This window comes from Neofelis nebulosa, chromosome 9 (assembly GCF_028018385.1).
Source record: "Neofelis nebulosa isolate mNeoNeb1 chromosome 9, mNeoNeb1.pri, whole genome shotgun sequence".
Classification (NCBI taxonomy): Eukaryota; Metazoa; Chordata; class Mammalia; order Carnivora; family Felidae; genus Neofelis; species Neofelis nebulosa.
The window spans coordinates 121,851,217-121,875,548 of NC_080790.1; the positions used below are offsets into that span (position 1 = coordinate 121,851,217).

Genomic DNA, 24,332 nt, shown 5'->3' on the forward strand with positions numbered 1-24,332 from the left:
GCCCGAGGCAGGACCAGATCCACAGCATCATCTCTGGCACGAGGTAGGCTCTCTTTTTAAATTTCGATAAACCGGCTTCCAATTACCGTGGGTACATAACACAAAACAATGATCAGTCTAGAGTTCGTTGTTGATGCTGTTACAAAGTAAAATTCATGTGAATAAATTGGGGGCGACTGGGTGGCTCTGTCAGTTAAGCATCCAACTTCGGCTCAAGTAATGATCTCACGGTTCACGGGTTCGAGCCCCGCGTCCGGTTCTGTGCTGACGGCTCAGAGCCTGGAGGCTGCTTCGCATTCTGTGTCTCCCTCTCTCTCTGCCCCTCCCCCGTTCACACTCTGTCTCTTTCTGTCTCTCAACAATGAATAAAAACGTTTAAAAATTGTTTAAAAATTCATATGGCTTCATTCAACAATTCATGACCCGGCCAGCAGCCCTTCTAGCAAATAGAAAGGAGCCCCATCAAGCTGCAGGAAAGGAAAGTTTTTTAAGGCGAGAGAGAATGGAAAAAAGAATGGAAAAAAGGCATTTATTACCAAAGAATGCATTGTTTTAGGGAAGGCTGCCCTCCCAAGTGGAATGGATAAAAGTCTATCAGTGGATTACCTCCTAGTGTTGACCAGAAAACTCCAGGTTAGCTGGTTAAAGGTCACATTTTGGGGTGGGGGGTTGATACTGTGGTTAGGTTAGGTATTAAGTCTTGGTTTGCTGATGTAGAGACTTAACATAACCGACTCCATTTTGGGCTGTGGTTTTCTTTTTAACAATGCCTAACTGTTCCTTCAATTAGCAACTGCTTCTTTAAAATCTCCTCTCCCAATAGTAAATAATGAATTTATTTAGGATACATATTTGTAAACACTACAAAAACTTAGATTTTAATAGCGGGCTGTGTGTTAACATGTTACAGGTTTTACAGTAAATAAAATAATGGTTTTGTTTTATGTGTCTCAAGGGAATGGAAAAATGTTGTGACTTGAACATTTTGAATGATATAAATCAAATGTTCAGTGGTTCTTGATCTGGGTGATTTTAACCCCCCACAGGACATTTGGCAATGTCTGGAGATATTTTTGGTTGTCACAAATAGGGTGAGGGGAGTTTCCTCTGGCATCTAGGGGTTAGAGTCCAGGGATGCTGTTAAATAGCCTATGATGCCCAGGATGACTCCTCACAACAAAGAATTATCTGACCGCAAGTGTCGCTGATGCTGAAAGGTTGACAACCCCTGGGTGACCTAAGGCAAGGGGGAGGGGGCGGCAGGGGAGCAGGGTCATAAATGGATTTTACTGTGTGAGGAAATTCAGCTAGAATTTAAGTCATTGGCACTGAATGGAAACAATTTTTACCTAATAGATCATTGGAGAATTATTTGTAAACATTGTATGTAGTTCTTGGTGAATTTCATTTTTCACATTAAAAATATTTTTTCCCAGGGACGCCTGGGTGGCTCAGTGGGTTTGAGCAACCAGCTCTTGATTTCAGCTCAGGTCATGATCTCACGGTTTGTAAGTTCGAGTCCCCCATCAGGCTCTGTGTTGACAATGCAGAGCCTGCTTGGGATTCTGTGTCTCCCTCTCTCTCTCTGCCCCTGCCCCACACACATGCAAGCTCTCTCTGTCTCTCTCTGTCAAAGATAAATAAACTTATATATATATATATATATATATTTTTTTTTTTTCCTTCTCCGAATACAAAATGCAGAGATCTTCAGGATTGTCATTGTTTCCAAGGTTACTTGAGCTGGTTTTTGTTTTGTCTCCCAAGGAAGGAATGGAAATCAGAGGCTGAGTAACATTGCCTCCATCTTCCAAGATGGAGTTGGTCCCTACACACTCCTTTCCCAGTAAGAAAAGCAAAGAAACATATTGCTAAGATTTTACTTACCCTAACTTCAGTTTAAAGATTTCCCTCCTTCAAGTTCATGTGCATGGTCTCTCATCCAAGGATAGGATTTCCCCAATGGCTGCCAAGATGGAAATCATAACATTCAAAAGTACAAGGAACAAGGTAAAGGTCCCATTCGTTGTTCCGTTTTCCTTACCTTTCACGCCCACAGAATATGGCTCTGCCCATCTGAGAAAGTCATTAGTGAGGGAAGGGACTATATAAGCACTTCCTTGAAATTGGGGCAAGTTTGCTGTTTTTGGAAAATATCAGGCTGGAAGACTTCACATTCAATAGAGGGGAAAACTACTAAAGTAAAGTTACATGATTCTCTGATTTCAGAGGCTCTCAGTTAGATTTTGGCCCCGCCCCACGCCTGTGCTCCCCTCTACTTGCCACGGGTCAACCCAAGCTACCACATGGTCCTGAGAGGCCCAGAGAGTTCCACAGAGCATGGGTAGATCAGCATCACGATCTTAATCCAGGATACAAAGGGGAAAACTGGTATTTATTAAGTGTGGATGATGGGCCAGGGACTGTGCAAGGTGCCCTAAAGATGAGAGATCCTCCAGAGGAATTTCAGAAACCACAGCGAGGTTAGCACTAAAAAAGAAAACAATTTGGGTAGATTCTTTTTTTTTTTTATTTTTTTAAATCTTTATTTTTGAGAAAAAGAGACAGAATGTGAGCAGGGGAGGGGTAGAGAGAGAGAGGGAGACACAGAATCTGAAACAGGCTCCAGGCTCTGAGCTGTCAGCACAGAGCCCGACGTGGGGCTCAAACTCACCGACCACGAGATCATGACCTGAGCCGAAGTCAGAAGCTTAATTGACTGAGCCACCTGGTGCCCCGATTTGGGTAGATTCTTGTTTAAACTAACGTAAATCCAAATGTGGTTAACGAACATACCTTAAAGAGAAATGTCAGTGTGGTCAGGAAATTGCCATTTTATTTACGTGTTATCCCTGGCCTGTCCCCTCCTTCACAAGGCTGCAATTCCCTTTGAACCAAGACTTCTTAAAGACCAGTAATTTATCTGCACCTACCTCCCCCCCACCATACCAAGAAGACTGTCTGACTTATCGCAGGTCCCCATAGATTCATGCTGAATTATTGTACTTTAGTTCCAACATGGGTGCAGGTTTCACGTGATGCCTGGTGCATAGCATGAACTCCAATACATAATATATTTAAATTGAATTTATCTGCAATATAATAAGATTAACAACAGCTGTGCCACAGGATGGGGGCCAAAATGTAAATGGACTAACAGCAGAGACAGTGCCTGGCACGGTGCCGGTGAACAGCGGAGACTCACTAAATGTTTGTTAGTGTGACATTAGTACAAGGGAGGGTCTCTGAGGAGGCAGAAGCTATGCATTTGCACAGGGATCCAGCCAAGAGTTGCTGGCACTGTGTCTGCTCCAAGAAGCTCTCCAGGATGCAGCCTGATACCCGCTCAGGAGCTCCACACTTCACCTGAGCTACACATGGCTTTTAAACATGATGGGTGTTTCTACAGCCGTGAGACTTTGAAGATGTGGACCATTGAGGCTTCTTGAGTAGTGGGTGCAAAGTAAATATCAGGAATAACTGATATTACACGGAACGATATTACACCAATTCTGAAAAAAATAACGTGTTTAAAAATAGGAGGAAAGGGTTGCCTGGGTGGCTCAGTCGGCTGAGTGTCTGACTTCGGCTCAGGTGATGATCTCGCGGTTCACGAGTTCAGGCCCTGCGTCGGGCTCTGTGCTGAAAGCTCAGAGCCTGGAGCCAGCTTCAGATTCCGTGTGTCCCTCTCTCTCTGCCCCTTCCTGCTCGTGCTCCGTTTCTCTGTCTCTCCCTCTCTCAAAAATGAATAAAAACATTTGAAAATATTTTAAAATTTTTTAGAAAAAAATTAAAATAGGGGGAAAAGCTTATGCATGACTTCTCACCCCTCTCTGGGTAGACTCTGACATCTGGGTGTTGCTTCAACTGAGTCCCCAAATTGCACATTTTGGCCTTCACTTCCGACCTTCTAGTCTTCTCTTCATCTTTACTGAGCATGTCTCCCATCACCGTGTTGCTTAGTGGGGTAATTCCACCACTCCTACCTGGAGGAACAGACTGTGGAAGACGTTACCAACCAGCACATGTGATGATGGCAGTGAAAACAGCAGTCGCAGTACAGCCAGAATTAATGGGGTCCCTGCCGTGTGCCAGGCACTGTGACAGGAATTTAGAAGGACTTGGAATATCCCTGTGTAGTTGAGATCCTGGAATGAAGGTTCGATCCTGACTCGATTAGTGTTCTTTCCAAGGTCAGAAGCCACTTCTATGACCATATGCGATGTGGAAGACAGACCAACCACAAAAGCTGTGGTAAATATTTCACTAAGGGCTTTTCCCAACGCAACTTGCTTCAAACAAGCACCTTGAACCATAAAGACTGGTAACACAGCGAGAACAAGTCCATCCAAACCTCATAATTAGAACAACCAACATAGACATCGATCATGGAGGTCCACCCACTCGGTACATATTTATTGAGCACGTGCTATGTGCCAGACATTGTTTTAGGCCCCAGATCTACATAGAAAATGAGACGTAAGAAGGCCCTTTCTTTAGGGAGCTGATATTCCAGTGGTAAAAGATACGAAAGTTGGAGAGAGAGAGAGAGAGAGAATATGTGAACAAGATTATTTCTGTGAAAATAAATTCTAGAGGGGCACCTGGGTGGCCCAGTCGGTTAAGCCTCTGACTCTTGATTTTGGCTCAGGTCATGATCTCACAGTTGGTGAGTTTGAGGCCCGCCTTGGGCTCTGTGCGGACAGTGCAGAGCCTGCTTGGGATTCTCTCTCTCCCCCTCTTTCTGCCCCTCCCCAGCTCACTTGCTCTCAAACAATAAACTAAACAAACAAACAAACAACAAGCCCAAGAAACAAAAAATGAAAAACAAAACAATAATAAATTCTGGAAAGACAAGAAAACAGGGCCATGTGATAGAAAGTGCTTGGGGGGGCATGGGGGTGCAGAGCCAATCGAGAAGGTAACATTCCCACTGGAGGAGTCAGCCGTGCAGAGAGGGGATAGCAAAGCAAGTAGACGGAAAAGGTCAGAGGCAGGAATGAGGTTGGTGTCTGAGACATGGAAAGACCACCAGCATGGCTAAAGCACAGTGGGTGAGGGGACAGCGGGAGGCATGGGGGACCGAGAGGCCAACAGGACCCAATCACACAGGGACTCGAGGAGTCCCATGCTGAGGAGCTTACAAAGACCATAGCGAGGTCCGAATAAGTGTCACATGACTCTGTTTACATTTCAGAGAGATTACCCAGGATGCTGTGTGACTGCGATCTCAGAAGGTCCAGTGAAAGTTCCTATTTGTAATTCTAAGGACCATCCTTTTGTCGTTTACTTCAGGAACAGGGACTGTGCATTTTCCGTGGGCCGGACACCTGGCCAGATGGAGGCTGCGAGGGTGAATAAAGGAAAGAGTCCTCGTCCTCGGGTGGTTTCCCATCTCGTGGGGGTTGCAGTTCCACCAGTGGGGGATTCAAGCACACGGGCTGCCTCCCTTGGGGAGATCCAAGCGCTACCGAAGACATAGACAGAGCAAGGCTTCCTGGAAGGACTGACCTCCCAGCGTGAGACACTGGTTATCAGGAGTCACCCACTGTAGCAGAGGGATTCGGGGGCAGAAAGCGTCTGTGCCAAGGAAATGTCATTTCCAAAATCCAGAGGGGAGACGGAAGGTTTCTCACTGGGACAAGGGAGGGCAGTCTGGGAGGGCAGGAGCCGGGCTTAGGAGTGGCCAGGGAGAGGCCAGAATAGGAAGCCGGCCCACAGCTTAAGGGCATGGGGAGCCAGGAGGTGGGTTCATGCCGAATGCAGCACTCTGTAAAAAGGGGCCCGGGCCCATCCTGACTCAACAGGGCCAGGAGGGAGCTCGGAGAAGAAAATGCAAGTGCCCGAGATCCTAACATCAGAGGGTTCCTCTGGCTGTATGCTTACTTTAGCCTTCAAGGTGCTCTTTTTCCAAGCACAGCCTCCGCCTACCTGCCAGTCCTTTCCTCCGGGCTGTGTGGCTCCCTGGCCCGTGGGGAGAGGCATCCCTCCCTACCCAGTGTGGAGAAGCCACTCCGTGCTCCCACGAACCTGCGGCCGTTACCCCCGCAGGGCTTGAATTGTGGCGTCTCGAAGGCAAGCACCCGCTGGAGAAGCAAGAGTTATGACTGATGCTGCTGTTCCCAAAGCTGCGGGAGAGCTGTTTGCACAACTCAATGGGCCATGCCCCAGCAGCCCTTCCAAGCAAGGAAGCAGCAGCCGGCACTGCCGGGAAAGCATGATGGGGGCTGTGACTCAGCCGGACGGGAGGGACAGCGGCAGGGTCCATCCATCAGAGGAGGCAGGGGAGACAGAGATAGGGTCCTTGAGAATAAATATTTCAAAAGATGGCAAGGGAGAAAGGAGACTTTCTGTTGTTGGTGAGGCAGCACAGCCGGCACACAGACAGATAAGACCGGCTTTGGAGCCGTTCAGCCCGCGTTCGAGTCCTGACTCTGCCACCCCCTAAGCGTGATCTTGAGCAAGTTGCTTAACCTCTCTGCCCCTCAGTTGGCCTATCGGTAAGTCGAAGCCAAAATGGTACCCGGTATGAGGCTGTCATAAGGGCTCAGGAAGTCAGCAAACATTAGGCTCCGAGACCAGTGCCTGGCACCCGCTAAGTGTTCATTTCGTGTGAGCGATCGTCGTTCCCTACTCTGCTCCAGGCTCTGCGGATTAAGAAACAGATACACTCAGTCTTTAAGAACTGCACAGTGTAGGGAGAGAGGAAGGGATGCCATTCATTGATCACCTACTGCGAGTCACGTGTTTTGCGTGTGTTCGCTGTAAGGTTGTAGAAAACACACTTGTTTATTTTTTTGTCTGATACCAGAGTGGGGAGTGTTTCTACTAAAAGTAACAGAGGGAGACAAATGCTCGACCAGAGAGAGAGAAGTATTGATTTCTGTATAAAGATGATTGTAGAGAGGGAGTGAGGTATGAAAGGGCACTGAGATCACAGTGGCAAGATTGCTTCTGGGATGTCTGGGAGGCTCAATTGGCTGAGTGTCCAACTTCAGCTCAGGTCATGATCTCCTGGCCCGGGCCGTGGGTTCGAGCCCCACATTGGGCTCTGTGCTGACAGCTCAGAGCCTAGAGCCTGCTTCAGAGTCTGTGTTTCCTTCTCTCTCTGTCCCTCCCCCACTCTCCTCTCTCTCTCTCTCTCTCTCCTTCTCAAAAATAAATAAACATTAAAAGAAAAAAGAAATTTGCTTCCTATTCCATACTGTTCTCCTTTAGTTATGCTTTAATAATTGCTCTTAGCTTGTCTCTCTTCCCGTTCCTGATACTGTTCCAGGCTAGTTTCTACATTTAGATTTCGTCCAGGGGGTTACATTATTGAAGCCAATGGAAAGCCCACAGGACCAAGCCCTGAGGCAGAGAGAGCACCGGCGTGGATTCCAGCCCGCCTCTTCCTGTGGATTTAAGCACCTCACTCGACCCCTCCAGCTCGTTCTTTGCTCGTGCGGCACAGCCTGGCTATGTCTGCCCTCTGTGACTGTTAGGACAATGAAAGGGCATGACGGGAGGAGACCATACAGCCTGCCACAGTGTGCCTTCCTCACTGACGTGTGCCTTAGTCATGACCACGATGGTGCCAGACCCTCAGCCTGTGCTAAGCATGCCAGCCATCCCACGTACCCTCTCCAGGGAGCTATGTCACGTGACTCCGCCCCATCCTGTCCCCCACAGACCCAGCAGAGTGCACCTGCCCCAAGGGCAGCCAGCTCTGGCTCTGACGGGGAGAGATATGCCCATAGGCCCGGAGGATTCTTCCTATTATGAAATTGAATCAGAAAACGGATAAACAGCAGGGAGTCAGGAGCCCAGGAGCCAAAGCAAAGGTGAAAGAATGTGTAATTCAAAGCCATGAGTTCTGGAAGTGACGAAAAGGGACCAAGGAGGCCAACAGGGAGGGGGGAGAGAATAAATAAGGCAGACTCTGCAGTGAGCGGATTTCAGAGAAAGTCCTGGAGGCCTAGTCCCACCAGGGATCCTGCCCTTCCCAAGGCCATGACCATTCACTGCCTTGGAGCCCATGAGGCCCAGCCATGGGCTCAGATGCCTGGTTTAGTCATCCCTATTTATAGCCTGGAGAGCAGTGTCTTTCACCAGGGAGTGCTCCCAGGAGCCTTGTGGCGGTACCCAGAGACAGTCTGGGTTAGTGCAACCGGAGTGGGGAGAGTGCTCCCCGCTGCTAGTGAGTAGAGGCCACGGATGCCGCCAGTGCCCGACGCCCGGGTTGTGCCCCCCACTAGCAAAGAACTATGCAGCCCAAATGTCAAAAGAGCTAGTGCTGGGAAACCTGGCCTTGGAAGCAGCTCCCCTTTACGGAACAATTCTGCCTCTTAAAATCTAAAGAATCCATGAAATGCAATGCTTTTTCAGTCCTGCCATATTATGAGTACTTGAGGGCACTTTGGGGAGTGATAGATTTGTGTCGTCCACAGTTCACTGCTTGGGGCCTGGTGCAGAACAGCTGTTTAATACAGTGGATTTGCCTTGTAATTGAAGTTGGGTTTTAACCCATGGTTTAAATCTCATAGACAAAGACACCCTTGGAAATCACTCAAATCACGCACAACACTTTGTACATGCAATGCACACGGCTTGGCATATAGACAAAGGGCTTGGCGTGTGTTGATTTTCATAGTTAAAGCTTTGGAGCTTAAAATGCTGGATGCATAGCTGAGCATAAGGAGCAGGTTTCACAGGACAAGCTGTACTAGGGAACTTGGGACTTTCTGGTGTACTAGCTGCTGAATAGAAGGGCCAGGGAAATTTCTGTACCAAATAACTATTGTTCCTCCTGTATCCTGTATGTAAGGTGCGGCAGTGACAATACCTATGGGACCAGGAGTTGTCAGGATTAAGCTGCCCAGGCTGCATGTGGACGCTTTGTATCTGCAAGCTGGTATTTCTATTTCTGTCACCCGATGGTAATAACAATACCTCCAAAATCCAAACAGGGGTCCCTCGGACCCAACGTGATCTGAAGCAGAGAAGTTTCCCCCAGAGCACAGAGTTAGGACTCTCGCACCCTTATTCCAGGGCATCCTCACGGCTCTTCAGAAAGACTCCGGGAAAATTAGCCAAGACGCAATCTCTCACAGCCAGAAGGAAAGGACTCTGGGATTAAGAGAAGCAGATCCATCTGTTGTGAGATTTGCGTGTCTGGGGCATACTCTGAAAAGAAATGAGGCAGATGAGACTCACGGGCTCAGAGACGGAAACACAGGGGAGAGCACTCCACCGGAGTCCTCTCGGGGTGGAACTGTGGGTGACGAATCTGAAGGAGTTTTCCTACCTTGATGTACGAGGATCAGGAAACAGACGGGAACAAACCTTTTAACAAAATAATAGCATTGAAAACTACGATAAAATTGTCTTTAGCTGTAATTTCTTCAGGACCCTTAGGTTTGAGGAACCAGATTCAGTGCTTCCCGTTTATTATCTCATTTAATGTTAATCACGCCAAAGGGCTCTATTTTCAGATCCGAGGGGTCCCCTAATCAGCTCGTTGTAGCACGAGGGCCCAGAGCCAAACATTTCCACTCCAAAATCCAAGATAGGCTCTTCACCCTAAACCCAAGCCTTCCCCTTGTCCACAGCCCAGAAAACTCCACGTGAAACCCATTATCTCAGTGTGGCTGTGAGGCTGTCTCTGAAAAGGAGGAAAACCAGATTCCTTCCTGCGTGATACTGATAGCTAAAGGATAGGAAGAAGTGATGAACATTCTCGAACATTCCGAGCGCCCTCGGATACGGAATGCTTGCTGCCATATATCCGTTCGGCTGTGTTCTTCACTCACAGTCAAGCTTTTGTCATTGTGATGTCAGTCTTGGGACTGACATGTGGACCAGATCAAAGTACAGACAGCTGGAGGTGGAAACAAAAGGAAATACAAAGCCAAAAGAAGGCACCTATTTCTTACTGCAGTATTTAACCAAAACGAGCCCCCAAAGACTCTCTTTTTTAAAAAAGCTTCTTGGATCTTGCGAGAAATCTTCATGAATTCCTCTCTGCCTGTAGGAAGAAGGCACATCATTAGAAAGGTAATTTGCCTTTCAATTGTAATAAAGTCTTAAATTTTACCTGTGCCTTTCCAGATATGACCTCTGACCTCGGGTTGTCAAGCTGACTGCTCCCAGCTTCCTTCAAGTTGATGGTCATGCCGTGTGCTTCCGCATTCAGAAAATCAAGCCTTGGGTCAAATTCCATACCTCTGTGCAAATGTATAGAAAATTACCTTTCTAAATAACCAGGGATTAATGTTTTAACTCTTAAATAGCTGATACTTCCTATCAGATGTGGAACAGAAATGAGTGCTTTCAATTATTGCCTGCATCTTCTATAGTTAGGTGTAATCTTTCTTACTATATTGTGTTATTAAAATAGATTATGTAATGTGTAATCTGCAATATGTTAAAGCATAGAAGTTATAATATGATGTTTTATTAAAATTATGTTATAAACCGATTTTTAAAAGGTTGCTACGGTTTAGGAAAGGGATTGGTAAACTATGTTCTCCAGGCCAAAGCCAGCCCACCGCTTGTTTTTACAAATAAAGTTTTATTGGGACACAGCCACACTCATTATATATTGGCAATGCCCGCTTTTGCAGTACAACAGAGCTAAGCGGTTGCAACAGAGACAATATGGTCCACAGAGCCTGAAATATTTATGATCTAGCTTTTTTAGAAAAGTTTGCTACCGATTGCCTTAAAATAACACAGGAGAGGGGTGCCTGGGTGGCTCAGTCAGTTGAGCAATTGACTTTGGCTTGGGTCATGATCTCGTGGTTCGTGAGTTTGAGCCCCACGTCTGGCTCTGGGCTGACAGCTCAGAGCCCGGAGCCTGCTTCAGATTCTGTGTCTCCCTCTCTCTCTCTGCCCCTTCTCCACTCACACTCTGTCTCTCTCTGTGTCTCTCTGTCTTTCACAAATAAATAAACATTAAAAAAAATTAAATAACACAGGAGCTCTAATATTGAAACTGTTTCCTCCTCATTAAATGAGTAGCTTTGGCGGGGTGATAGCTGAAATTAAGATCACTTCTGGCATTCGGGTTGTTTGATCAAGTACAAATTTAGAATCAATCTTGCATCTGTAGTCCAGTAAAACGTTCGGGCTGTGTCCTCAAATAACTTAATATCTCTAGTGATGCTTTATGGATCCTTTGTAGACGGAACTATACCTTTTGGGTTATGACCATTCTGTGCTGCTTGGCGTATACATCCCTTACACCACTGAACTCCAGGCTTCACACCTTTATCCCCCTCCAAATGCCCTCACCCATCTCGGGCCTACCTCTCCTCACCCCTTGTGGCACCAGAGCCAGAAATCCTAACACCCTGAGATGGATCAGATGTTTCTTGGGGCTCCTGGGTGGCTCAGTCAGTTTGGGCTCAGGTCTAATCTCATGATTCATAGGATCAAGCCCTCCGTTGGGCTCCAGGGAGCCCTGCCAGTGAGAAGCCTGCTAGGAATCCTCCTTCTCTCCCTCCCTCTGTCCCTCCCCGGCTCCTGCGCTCTGTCTCTCTCTCCCTCAAAATAAACTTTAAAAAGTATGTTTCTATCGGCCAACACGTTAGTATCATCAACAATCCAGGCTTGGTGTGATGTTGCACAGGATAGGAACAAACCCAGTGTGCGTGGCATGAACGGGTGGGTACACTCCGTGACTCCACCTGCCCCTTCCAAGGGTCCAGGGCCCCTTCCCCCTAAGGGCCAAGCTGCCAGCTTTTCCTCTCTTCTCTGTCTGGATGGCCTGTGCCTCTGGTCTTTCCTAGCCCTTACTCCAACGTGCAGCTGTATCCTTCCCATTTGGTATTTGGACTGACCCCATGCCCTCTGGTTTGACCTTGATGATCTTACCTCTGGGATTGCCCCTTTGGAAGACCTCCAGCGTGGCTTCATCTGTCTCCATCATGGGTTCTGGCTCCAGCGGGCATAAGGTGAGCCGTGCAGAGCCACTGAGAGGCCAAAGGGAGATGAGGGCAGCTCAGCAAGGCAGGGCTCCACGTGGATTGGGAAGTAGCTGTTCCATCAGGACAGGGACTCAACTGGGAAATATGGAGCTTGCAACTGTTGGGTGAATGAAGCATAATCTGTTGAACTAACGGCCTCAAATGCCAGACCAAAGCATTCCCGCAATTTCTGGCTGGCTTACATGATATTTATTTCATCTTTACACTTACAGGTAAGAAGGAAAAGAAAAGAAAGGAAAAAAGCCCACCCCTTATTTTTAATACTTGAATGCAGAGCCTAGCAGTTACGAAGATGAACTTTGAGCCAGACTGCCTGGTTCCAAGTCCAGGCTTCACCTCACATCATGTATAACCTTGGACGGTCTGGCTTGACTTCCTTGCCTCAGTTTTCTCTTTTGTAAAGCAGAGATAATTCAAGTTCCCCATCAGATGATCGTGCAGAGGGCTGTTATCATCTGGTCTTGTCCGTATGCTAGACATTGAGCTGGGCAGCCCTCCTCGCCCACTTTTCACAAACAGAAGGAACAACATAGGCGCCGTGAGCACCCCGGGTTTTGCAGATGTGGAAACTGAGGCTCAGAAAGTTTGAGTCACTCGTCAAGGATAAGAGGGAGGGCATGGCAGGATCTAAAAGATAACTCCAGTCTACCCAATTCCCCAGTCAAGTTTTAAACCAATTGAAATGGGTACATTCTGCCACACCACCCTTTACATCCTGTGGAGCCTTGTTCCCGGAAATCGCCATCCCCGGCCTGAGATATAAAAGCAGGTAGAGTCAAGGCCGAGGCTGGTTTGTATTTAGTTTACATCCTCCTCTTGAAAGAAGTCAACCGCCGGCAGCAGACAAACCAATCTGGGACACTGCGTAGATTTACTTCTGATTTTTAGATTTTTAATGGGGTACTTGTCATTGTGCATATTTTGCTAATCTGGAAGATTTACCCTGTTCATTTGCTGCGTCTCCTCTCTTCTCTTCTCACTCCTTCCCCTTAGCAATTTCTGGCCATGCCCCTTTGCAGAATACCAGCTATTGTTTGATGGGTGTTTCATAGAGAAGAAAATCTATGCAATTCTTGTTAACAGAATCTCTAACAAAAAAACCGAAAGAAACGCACACGAGGTAATATATGTAATATATGATATGTCACATATCACACACACACACACACACACACACTATACACACACACACAGGAGGAATCTCGTGGTTTGGTTCAGTCCACAAGTTGGTATAAAAATGTACAATTCTCTTCTCCTTATTTACAATGGGCCCCTTTCACAAAGATTTTGCTACTAGATGATATTGAGGGGGAACAACGGGGTTGTTAATTCACACATACATAAGTCTCATTTTGATTCTGACAGAGGAGAATAAAAGCATGAGTTATGACCTCTGGGGATTCATTTGAACCAATTCAAAGGGCTGAGGCAGGAGGCAAAGTGAGAACACTGCAGCCTGAGTTTCCCCGGAAGAGCATCATTTATTGAGTGCTTATGCTGTGTATTCTGTGTAGATTCTTTCTGTAAATTAACATGGCACATCAACCCTTTGAGCGAGGGGTTGTTATCCCCATTTCCCGGATGAGAAAACTGAGGCTAGGAAAGGCTCCATCAGTTGCCCAAAGCCATGCTGCTCACCTTCAGTGGGGCTGAAACGATGACTCTCAGCTGACCTGAGGAACCTGGAAGGTGGTCTGAAGGTCTTAAGCTCCTAGAACAGAGATTCTCTGAGGTGTGAATGCACACGAAGTGCAGTCTCAGCCTAGCCAGGATTAGTGTCTGTGTGCGTGTGCGTGTGCGTGTGTCTGTTTATCTCCTACAAAGACCGTGTAGGAGCGTGTGCACTTCAGGGAGCGAGCAACGGCAATGGTATAAATGTAGCGCAACATCACATCTGGATCCAAACGGGAAAGAAGGAAGGAAGGAGGGAAGGAAGGAAGGAAGGAAGGAAGGAAGGAACGAAGGAAGGAAGGAAGGGCTGGAGGGCGGAGGCCAAATGGTATCCAATGTCAGTAACCGATGTGGTGAGTTTTAAGGACACTTTCAGTTGCAAGAGAAGACCTCGTGGGACGAATAAATAAGCCAGAGGTAGACCTACCCTACATTTGGTAGACTCAAAGGTTGAATCACTTCACCGAAGACTCAAGTGCTTTCCATTTTTCTGCTATCCCATCTTCACCCTATGGACTCTGCCCTCAAGATGGCCTCTCAAGGGCAGGCAGTTCGAGAATATACATCTACACATGAAACCATTCAGAGGATAAGGAAGACCCTCTACTCCGATGCATTCTTCCTAAGGGTTGGGAAGTCCTTCTAGAATCTCGCATCAGTTCTCTCTTTGTGTTGGCAAAACCCCATCACAGACCTACTTGGACATCAGTCCCTGTGAAGAGGAAGGGACCTCTATGGTTTAAACAGACTCTTGGAGATAGAATCCATCCCGGAGAGTAAACCGCATGACCACGCTGCAACCATGGACACATTTGTGTCCCATTGTAACACATCTGTGTCCTTGTGTCCCACTGTAACACATCTGTGTCCCATTCCAGAGAAGGCACTTCTGCTAAGTACATGAGCCCACAAGACCACACTGGATGTTGAGAACAGGGACCCAGTATCCAACCACCTAAAAGCAAGGGCCCCCTGGGAAAGGACGTAGGGCTTGGGAGAGCCCTGCTTTGTGCGCTGTGGGCCGTGTTCCCTCAATACCCAGGCCCTCCGCACATTTATTCATACACTGGCGTCAGAGAGATGGTCAACATGGGCAAAGTCCTTCAAGGACTTGAAGGTGGCCCTTCAAGGACTTTACATTCTTGTGGAGGTGGACCAAGAAAGACAAAAAAATAGCGAACAGACACAAAATGTATAAGGCAGCAAACAGTGCCATAAAGAAAAAAGGAAGGAGATAAGGAGATAGACTGTAACAAAGGATGTGCATCCCTCCTTCTAACTGGAAAGACCTCTTCCTCCCTCCCCCACCCTGTCGCCCCGCTAAGTTAACTCCTGTTCTTCTTTCCAGTCTTAGCTTATGTAGCTAAGACACTCCTTTAGCGTCTTCCTAGCTTCTGAATCTCTCCCTTCTCTTATACAAACTTCTTCTCATGCGAGTTGCAATTTCATTTTTACTTCTACGATTGCTTAGTAGTCCTTCTCTAGATCATAAGAACCATAGGAATAGATAATGTGCCTATTTGCTCAGGATTCCATGTGCAACACTGAGCACACTGCTTAGCATACAGCAGGCACTCAATAAATTCTTTTTTGAGTGATGGAATGAGAAACTGAAATTGTGGTGTTGGCCTTTGGTGGGGCCACGGAAAAGAAACCATTTTCCTGGGGACCACCTGCCACTACCTAGAACAGCACATCAAACCCCAGACTATCTCCGGCCCAGTTTGCCTGCTCTGGACCAGTTTTCCTAGGTTTATATGCTTTCCCTGACAATAAGTGTTTGAAAAATATGCAGACTAGATACTATTCTAATATCCTGTTCATTGCTGCGTATCAGAAGTATTTTTTTTCCGTGCAGATTGTACCCCATTGGGAAGGCACAGGGAGCAAAAGCCATCTCTTTCCCTGGGGAATGTGCTTAAAAGAGGCTTTAGAGGGCCACCTGGGTGGCTTAGTCAGTCAAGCATCTGACTCTGGATTTTGGCACAGGTCACGGTCTCACGGCTCACGAGTTCGAGCCCCACGTTGGGCTCTGTGCTGAAAGCAGAGAGCCTGCCTGGGGATTCTCTCTCTCCCTCTCTTTCCGCCCCTCCCCCACTCACTCTCTCTCTCTCAAAATAAGTAAATAAACTGAAAAATTTTCCAAAAGGCTTTAGAAAAGAGAATTGATGGCCAAGACTTGGAAACATCCCTGATGACGAAATCTGTATCTGCGTATTGCTTCTTTGTACATAGCAGGACAGCAAAATAGAGTATGGCATTCAGGAAAGAAAACCATAGTGATGATATTTATTGCTCCCACATCTATTTTTTTCCTCAAGCATAAAAGGCAGAAGAGAAGCTGTATGCCACCTCATTCTAGACATTTTTGATAAAAATAAGGACGATAGAAAATAAAATTATGTAAGTGTGTGCCTTGCTAGATCTCCCTTAGTATTTATAATGCTTTGAGGCAGAGCTATTATCATACCCATTTTACAGATGAGGAAACAGAGGCTCAGGGATGGGAAGGCATTTGCGTGAGATCACCTGGGGGGTTGGTAATAGGAAGAGAATTTACGCCAAGTGGGTCTTTCTCCAAAGCCTTAGTTAAGTCTTTAAACTTACTGCCTTAGATTGGGGACCTTGTGAGTTAGGTGTTACGTTTTCTACTCTCCAGTGAGGAAAGACTGAGGCCATGAATTGTCAATGACTTGCCAAAGGGCACAAAAGTGGACAATGCCCTTCGGACCACCATTGATAGGCAGATCTTTATATCTGAACTTCTTTCCACTATATCACACTCAGTTCAACTAAGGTTGAACAAGGCTTCATGCTCACGGATGCAAGAAAACAGATCCGAGAAAGCCCAGCCTTCTCCATCAGGACAACAGAGAAGGGCATAAGACAGGGACATCGTGAGTCTACCATAAGACAGCGCTCATTTAGGGAAGAAAGTGCCAGCTAGGCTTCCTCTGAGCTATATCAGGGTAAGCAGGAAGATATCATTATCGTTAGAAAAGGCAGGCTCACCGTCTTATGGATGCTTTATCTTTACAATATAAATATCCATGCTGCATCAGTCCTCAAAGATTCGCTGTGAGTATTGAAGAAGACACTAGTTTCATCATTTGCTTTTTAATCACTGAATGGCTCCAAAATTATATTTATATAGAGAGACAACAAGAGTCTTTGGGTGGGAGGCATCCTATGCACGATGTTTTTGTGTCTTCGTCAATTTCTCCCCAGCAAATGTGCAGAAAGGAGCGAGCATGACCCCTTAGGTTTCCGGGTTTTGTCTTCACTCTCTAAACAAGAAAGAAAGAACAAAACAAAACAAAACAAAACAAGACTTGAGGCAACTCCCTATATTTCGATCATCCAGGAAGTGATTCTGGGTGATAATAAGAGAGGATAGCAAAGATGGGGGACGGGGGGGAAATTACTGGCTTGGTCAAAGCTTGCAAAACGACACCAGTGATTAAAACATCTTATGCTGTCCTCGGGCTGCAGAAGCTATCACTGACAAAAGATCTCATACACACACACACAAAAGGAAAGAAATTAGCCATTAAGAAATATTTCAGCATAATGCAATTATTACAGCTGTATAATTGAATGGGGAAACCATTGATCTGTAGTAGAAAGGAAATTGCTCTTCTCATTGTGTTCCTATGAATATGTGAACATTAATCTCCATCTATAATCAACGTTCATTTCAAATCTGATTGCGTGCTACTAAACACCCGTAGCTATGCTAACATTATGTTAATATGGTTCAACATCATAGCTCCCAGCTTCACAGCACAAATATTTTTCTTTGGCAATCAATAGTAATTTCAGCTGAGTGGATGGAAGTCACGTTTTAATGGTAATCTTTCCTCCAAGCCTCCAAGTGCAAACTCAGTTGGTGTGTTAACATGGCTGCAGTGTGTTGCATATAATCAGATAAATTAACCTGAAAAGAAACGGAGAGAGGGGAAGCAAGGGAGGGAATGGGGGTTAGAAATAAGAAGCGAGCTGGGCAAGACTCTACATCTACCTAATAATGAAAACGCTTGTTGGGGAGGAAAAAGTGAGGATGGATGGGTGGATGGGACTGGACGGACATGTGTGGGCTGGGGGAGAGGTGTGCGGGAAGGGGGCCGGGATAGTTAAGAAATGAACTATTCCTTCTGGCTGTGAACCAGTGGGACGGGAAGCCACGGATTGCTTTGGAGCTCTCTGGACCCTCCCTGCTCCCCTGGTTATTATGATTCTCTTCTTCCTTGAGGAAGAAAGAGAGAGAGGCAGAGAGACAGAGGGAGGGAGGAAGTTTGGACAGAGAGAGAGAACGAGAGAAGAGATTTGGTTATATTCGCTTGGCAAACATTATTTTCAGCCCCCAAAGACCTACCTGATAAAACTCTTAGGTGATCTCACTTGCTCTGCCCCTACATCCTGTTCCCCAACCCCCCACCCCCACCCCGCTCCTCTTTATGCTTGCACCTCATTCTCCCACAGCTGCTTAAATCACAGGCTTCTTCTCTAAGAAGGATCAAGGTTACGACCTCCAAGGATGTGTGTTATTAGGACAACGCAAAGGAAAATGAAAATAATTCGAGACAGGACCCAGCCTCTTCCCTTGCCCTGCTCCAAGGGAGAATTCTCACGCTGTCTTCTCCCTTCACTGCTCCCCAACCCCCTGCCCTATGCTTCCTGGGTCCTTCTTTGAAGATCAGAGGACAAGAACATTCTCTGAAGGACGGCAGGGTATATACACTGAAGCGACAAGGGAGATCCAGGGAAGAGATGACAGGTAGACCAAGGAAAAAGGATCAGGAGGACGCTTGTGGGTAAAGGGCCATCGGCATTACAAGTTTGCTTTTTTGAGGGGTTCAGAAAGAAAAGTGCCGTGGATGCAGGAACCACTGAAAAGGTTAGATAAAGGCAAACAGAGTTTTAAAACCTTTCCCAGGATATTTTGCTCCTTGCCCCACTCGGTCAGTGCTCTGCAGTGACCTCATTACGAAATTAATATCTTTTGCCTCTTTGTTTTCTTCTTCATAATCCTCGAGCGAGTGAAGATTTGAATTCCGTTTACCTGTCTCTTATAATCTCAGAATGCCTTTTTCCGGATGATAGAAATTATTATTGTAATCACATATATTCTACATAAAAATATCTAGAACTGTCAGAGATTTTATCCTGGAAACTCTCACTCAATTTTAATTTTATCAGCTCTGCTTAGATTATCGTAATTGCACCCCCTCCCCCACCCCGGCCTCCGCAACCCTTGGGTTCTTTCCCTTTTAATCTGTCACCTACAAGATAGCCAATAAAGCTGGCACCATTAGGCACAATTTTCAAGGCATTTGGAAACTAAGCATCCAGAACACGGAAACAAGACCATATATTCTCAGCCATGTTTAAAATCATTCAACACCCAAAGAAGTACTTGACAAAATTTCACTAAACTTCTTGTGAAATGTTTAGAAGCCTATTTTGAGTTTTACTGCTTATTAGCAAAGCCCCCACCCCCCAAAAAGGCATTGGGGAAAATATCCCATCTCCCCCAACACAGGAAAAACAGCTGAAATAATATGCAGAAAACAATATGGCGACAAATGAAAATGTATTCCTTTGTCAGCAGATTCTGCTAGAAGATACAGAGAAAACCTCGCTGAAGATTTGAAAAGTCAAGTGCTAAAAGAAATTTCTTGGTGTGTGAGGTTTGCTATCCAGTTGGGTGGAAGTACAGATGCTTCTAACATTTCTTCCTTATGGAATTTGCCACATGAAACACAGAATGAACTTTTTAGAAAAACACTCAAGAATACATGTAATGGAGAAAAAATATTTCAGCAATAGATGACTTCGCCGTGAAACCAATGTTTTCTGGAATAACTGTAAGTTACTAGTAGAGTGACTGATTGATTGGAATTTATTTTTTAAAAATCCCAAGTAAACTTACAGAGATAGGTACAGACATGAAATTCACAGAGTGGATTGTTATGACACTAGGAAAGCCAATAGACAAAACTTGAAGTCACGGGTGCGCAAAACTGTTTATAGTTTGTCATCAGCACGCCTAATTTAAAAGATCTTTAATTTTTTTAATGTTGTTATTCATTTTTGAGAAAGACAGAGAGGGAGAGGGGGAAGGGCAGAGGGGGGTGGGGCGGGACAGAGGATATGAAGCAGGCTCTGACAGCAGAAAACCTATCATGAACTCACAAACTGTGAGATTATAACCTGAGCTGAAGTCAGACGCTTAACCTGCTGAGCTACCCAGGTGCCTCTAAAAAGATCTTTAAAATGCAAAATAATACTTACCTTTGTAATGAGAGAGAGCGTGCCAATTAAAAGTGATTTTTAGAATATAGCAAAGGATTTACAGGAGCTGCTAGATTCAAGGTTATTATTTATCTTTCTTAAATGACAGGTGCTCCAAGTTTACCAAACTTTTTTTTTCCCCCCCTACCAGGGCAAAACCTCTCAGTGTAAGTTCACCTACCAGATTATTAAATAATAATAACAACCACGCTCGCAGTACTGATACTTATAATCTCTCACTTCAAGGTTAAGGCTACGTTTTTTAAATGGGGGACAAAGCGTCCGTTAGGTGAATGGAAGAGACTAGGGGGAGACTGCTTTGAAAATGGACATTTGAAAGCATCTCCTTCGGTAGAAGATTTAGTGGCTAAAATAATTCAAATGCATGAATTATAAGAACTCTCACAGCTACAGCCTCTGACATACATAACAGATATTTAACCTGTATGTAATTTTTCTAAACAAAATTCTTCTGTAGTGGAATTTGAAATTGTTTGCATTGACATACGGGAACAACACGTTCGATTATTTTGTGAAGCTACTAGTTGGCATTAGGGGAGACAGATACTCTGTAGTTTGGATCAAAACCTGCTGCGTAGTGGATGAATGAACTGAGATTGAAACACTGAGCAGGAGGATAGGAAAGGGGAGCCCTGGAGTGGCCTTCTTTTCATGCCGATCTATGCTTCCTTTCTGATGATCTGTAACAAACCACCCCTGAACTTCATTATTATATGCCCGGGTCTGGCCTTTAAACTTTGTTACCATGTTGTTGCTATCTGGCACGTCCTGGCCTGAACTTTGTTGTTACCTTGCACGGTTTGGTGTTTGAACTCAGCTGAGCAGTTCTTACCTAGGAATGCTAGAGCAGGAGCCATCAAAGGCGGCTGGGGCTGGAGAGATGTGAACGCTTTTCTGTTCGAATGTGTGATTCTCGGTCTGGGACCAGTGGGGCGGCTGAGCGGAGGGGGGACTGGTCAAGAATCTCTCTCTCTCCACAGCCTCCCCTACATGACTAGTTTGGCTTCCCTACAGCATGGGGGCCCAGAATACTTGGGAATACGTCTCGTGTGATGGCTGGCTTCCCCCGGCGTGAGCGTTCCGAAGGACCCATGAGTGGAAGCTCTAAGGTTTCTCATGACACGGTCACTGAGTCCAGGAAATTGCTTGCACTGCATTCTATTGGTCACAAAGGTCGCTAGGGCCACTCAGCCAGATACAAGAGAGTGAGAAACAGACTCAACCTCTCCATGCAAGGAACCTTGCAAGTGGGGAGAGAAGGACCTTCTGTACCAATTAACTGACCCAAGGCACCTGGCGACACCTGTACTAATGCTAGCCTATCAGTCAGTGCTTAAATAATGTAAAGACCATGCAAATGCTTCTCTTTTTTTAGCGAAATAAATTGTTTCTTAGCTTTCATCTGACAGTTCTGCATCTTTAAATGCACATTGTTCATCATTCTGTCTTCAGAATTTTCTTTTTTCTTTCTGGGAATTTTATGTCTTTTTTCTTTTTTTAATATTTATTTATTTTTGAGAGAGAGAGAAAGAAAGAGCACACACACACACGCATATGAGAGAGAGAGAGAAGAGAGTTGGGGGGAGGGGCAGAGAGAGGGAGAGAGAGAATCCCAAGCCGGCTCCACGCTGTCAGCACAGAGCCCGACGCAGGGCTCAAACTCATGAACCGTGAGATCATGACCTGAGGCAAAATCAAGAGTCGGACGCTTACCCGACTGAGCCACCCAGTGACCCCTATTTATATATTTTTTCTAATCAAAGTATAGTTGACGTACGAGGCAAGAATATACAAAGGTCAAAACACTGTCTCTTCAATAAATGGTGCTGGGGAAACTGGACAGCCCCACCAAGCACTTCTTAAACCTCGAGCACAGTCTCTGATTATGATGAAGGAGTCCTTCTATTTTCTTTAACACACATGGCCTGACAAAGGCATTTTTTTTTTTCTGTTTGGGGATTATAATACTAACAGCTAATGTTTATGGAACATTTCTGATATGCTGAGCTTTTTTTCACAAGTGGTCTAATTTGACCCTCTCCACAAACCTCCTCGGTAGGTACTCTGTGTATTTGGATTCCTCCCAGATAGGAATAAAGCTGAGAGAACGTTGTGACTTACCCTGGGTGACACAGGATGTACGTAGCAAATGCATGGAGCAATCCAATCTAGCTGACAGCAGTAACTACGCTCCTAACTGCCATGTAGTTGGAAAATCTGTAAAGATAAACATGTGAAATTACATTTTATTGTACATTGTATACATTGGCTTCATTCTAGCTTATTAAAATAGACCACAAAAAATTATGGATGTCTTTTCTATGGAATACTATGGAACTATCATAAAAAATGACGTTAAGTGCTTATGTGTGTTTTTGAAAGCCAAGTTATAGGAATATAGAGAGAGACATTATATATATAGTATATATACTATATATAAAATATTATACACACACATGCACGCACACACAGATTCACACACACATAGAAGGAGAGAGAGCATTTCCACAAAAAAAAGATACATTAGAAACCTTCACATGTAGGGGCGTCTGGGTGGCTGTCGGTTAAGCATCTGGCTTCGGCTCAGGTCATGATCCCATGGTCTGTGGGTTCGAGCCCCGCGTCGGGCTCTGTGCTGACAGCTCAGAGCCTGGAGCCTGTTTGGGATTCTGTGTCTCCCTCTTTCTCTGCTCCTCCCCCTCCTATGCTCTGTCTCTCTCTCTCTCTCAAAAATAAATAAACATTGGGGCGCCTGGGTGGCGCAGTCAGTTAAGCGTCCGACTTCAGCCAGGTCACGATCTCGCGGTCCGTGAGTTCGAGCCCCGCGTCGGGCTCTGGGCTGATGGCTCGGAGCCTGGAGCCTGTTTCCGATTCTGTCTCCCTCTCTCTCTGCCCCTCCCCCGTTCATGCTCTGTCTCTCTCTGTCCCAAAAATAAATAAAAAACGTTGGGGAAAAAAAAAAAACCATTAAAAAAATTAAAAGAAAAAAAGAAACCTTTACATGTGGTTCATACTGGGAAATGGGAACTGGATTTCTTTGAAAAGAAAAAAGAGAGAAGAGAAGATGCTTTCACAGCATGTGCTTCTGCAGCCCCGCCCATACCCCTCAGCCCATCCCTTGTTCCCTGAGCTCTGTCGACAGTTCCCATACATGTGGGTATGGCGTCCGACTGAAACCCCCCTCCCCCCCCGCCCCACTTCTGCCATGTCCATCCCTCTGTCCTCTCTCTCTCTCTCTCTCTCTCCCAGGATCATTGTCGTGCTGCTGGCTTGGGGCAGGTCAGAAGAACCCGGAGCCAACTTCAGCCAAGGAGGGGCCGCAGTTATGGAAGAATCTTCTGACCTCCCTGAGGCCTTTGCAGTGTCTCGGGGGGGCCCCGTGGGACTGTGACCCAGTTGCCCGCAGCAGTGCCCTCCCCCCTTCACGACTCTTTGCCGGTGCCCCCCCCCCTCCCCCCCCCCCCAGCTCCCTGTCTCACTTCCCACTTCCCCCCTGTGCTGCCCCGGATAACCTCCCAAATAAACCGCCTGGGTCTGAATCCCTGTCTCAGATCTGCTTTGGGGAGAACCCAAATGACGGCAAATATTTTTGATGCTGTTTTTTTTTTTTTTTTTTGAAAGGGAGAGAGTGAATGGGATAGGGGCAGAGAGAGAGAGAATCCCAAGCAGGCTCAACGCTGTCAGCGCAGAGCCCGACACGAGGCTCGAACTCACGAACCCGGACATCATGACCTGAGCCCAAGTCAAGAGCCAGACGCTTAACTGACTGAGCCACCCAGGCGCCCCAGGACAAATACTATTTATATTTGTGCTCGGTGCTCACATAACTTTCACTTAAGAAAAGAAGAACCCCTGGGGCGCCTGGGTGGCTTGGTCTGTTGGGCGTCCGACTTCGGCTCAGGTCATGATCTCACAGTCCCTGAGTTCGAGGCCCGCGTCGGGCTCTGTGCTGACAGCTCAGAGCCTGGAGCCTGTTTCCGATTCTGTGTCTCCCTCTCTCTCTGCCCCTCCCCTGTTCATGCTCTGTCTCTCTCTGTCTCAAAAATAAATAAACGTTAAAAAAAATTTTAACAAAAAATAAGAAGAACCCCGCTACGTTCAAGTTAATCAAGCCATGGAAGAGTACGTTATTTTCAGGCACCAGGACGGGGGCATTATCCCTAATGCACACACTGGGCCTGCGTGAAGGAGGCTCTGAGCCGTCCGCGGCTTCTCCCAATGGACACAGACGTCTTCCGAGGGCCACGGTTGAGTCTAAGGAAAGCTGGGCTGGGCGGGGGCCTCCAGCAAGGCCTGGGGCAGAACCCGGTCTTGCCAAAGTGTGACGTGACTTGCTTCTCTGGTCCCCGTGCCCACCCCCTCTCGCATCCGTCGTTG

At 46.3% G+C, this 24,332-nt stretch overlaps 1 long non-coding RNA gene across 2 annotated transcripts; it reads right to left on the bottom strand.

Annotated features, from left to right (window-relative positions):
- Positions 1-9,411: 9,411 nt before the first annotated feature.
- Positions 9,412-21,081, bottom strand: LOC131486256 (uncharacterized). 2 transcript variants are annotated; one of them, XR_009249267.1, is made up of 4 exons: positions 20,788-21,081; positions 11,857-12,066; positions 10,076-10,205; positions 9,412-10,006 (listed from the first exon to the last, which is right to left on the bottom strand). It is a non-coding gene; the product is annotated as an uncharacterized LOC131486256 (long non-coding RNA). The 2 variants fall into 2 exon arrangements; XR_009249266.1 differs by having other exon boundaries at positions 10,104-10,205; positions 20,788-21,078.
- Positions 21,082-24,332: the final 3,251 nt, after the last annotated feature.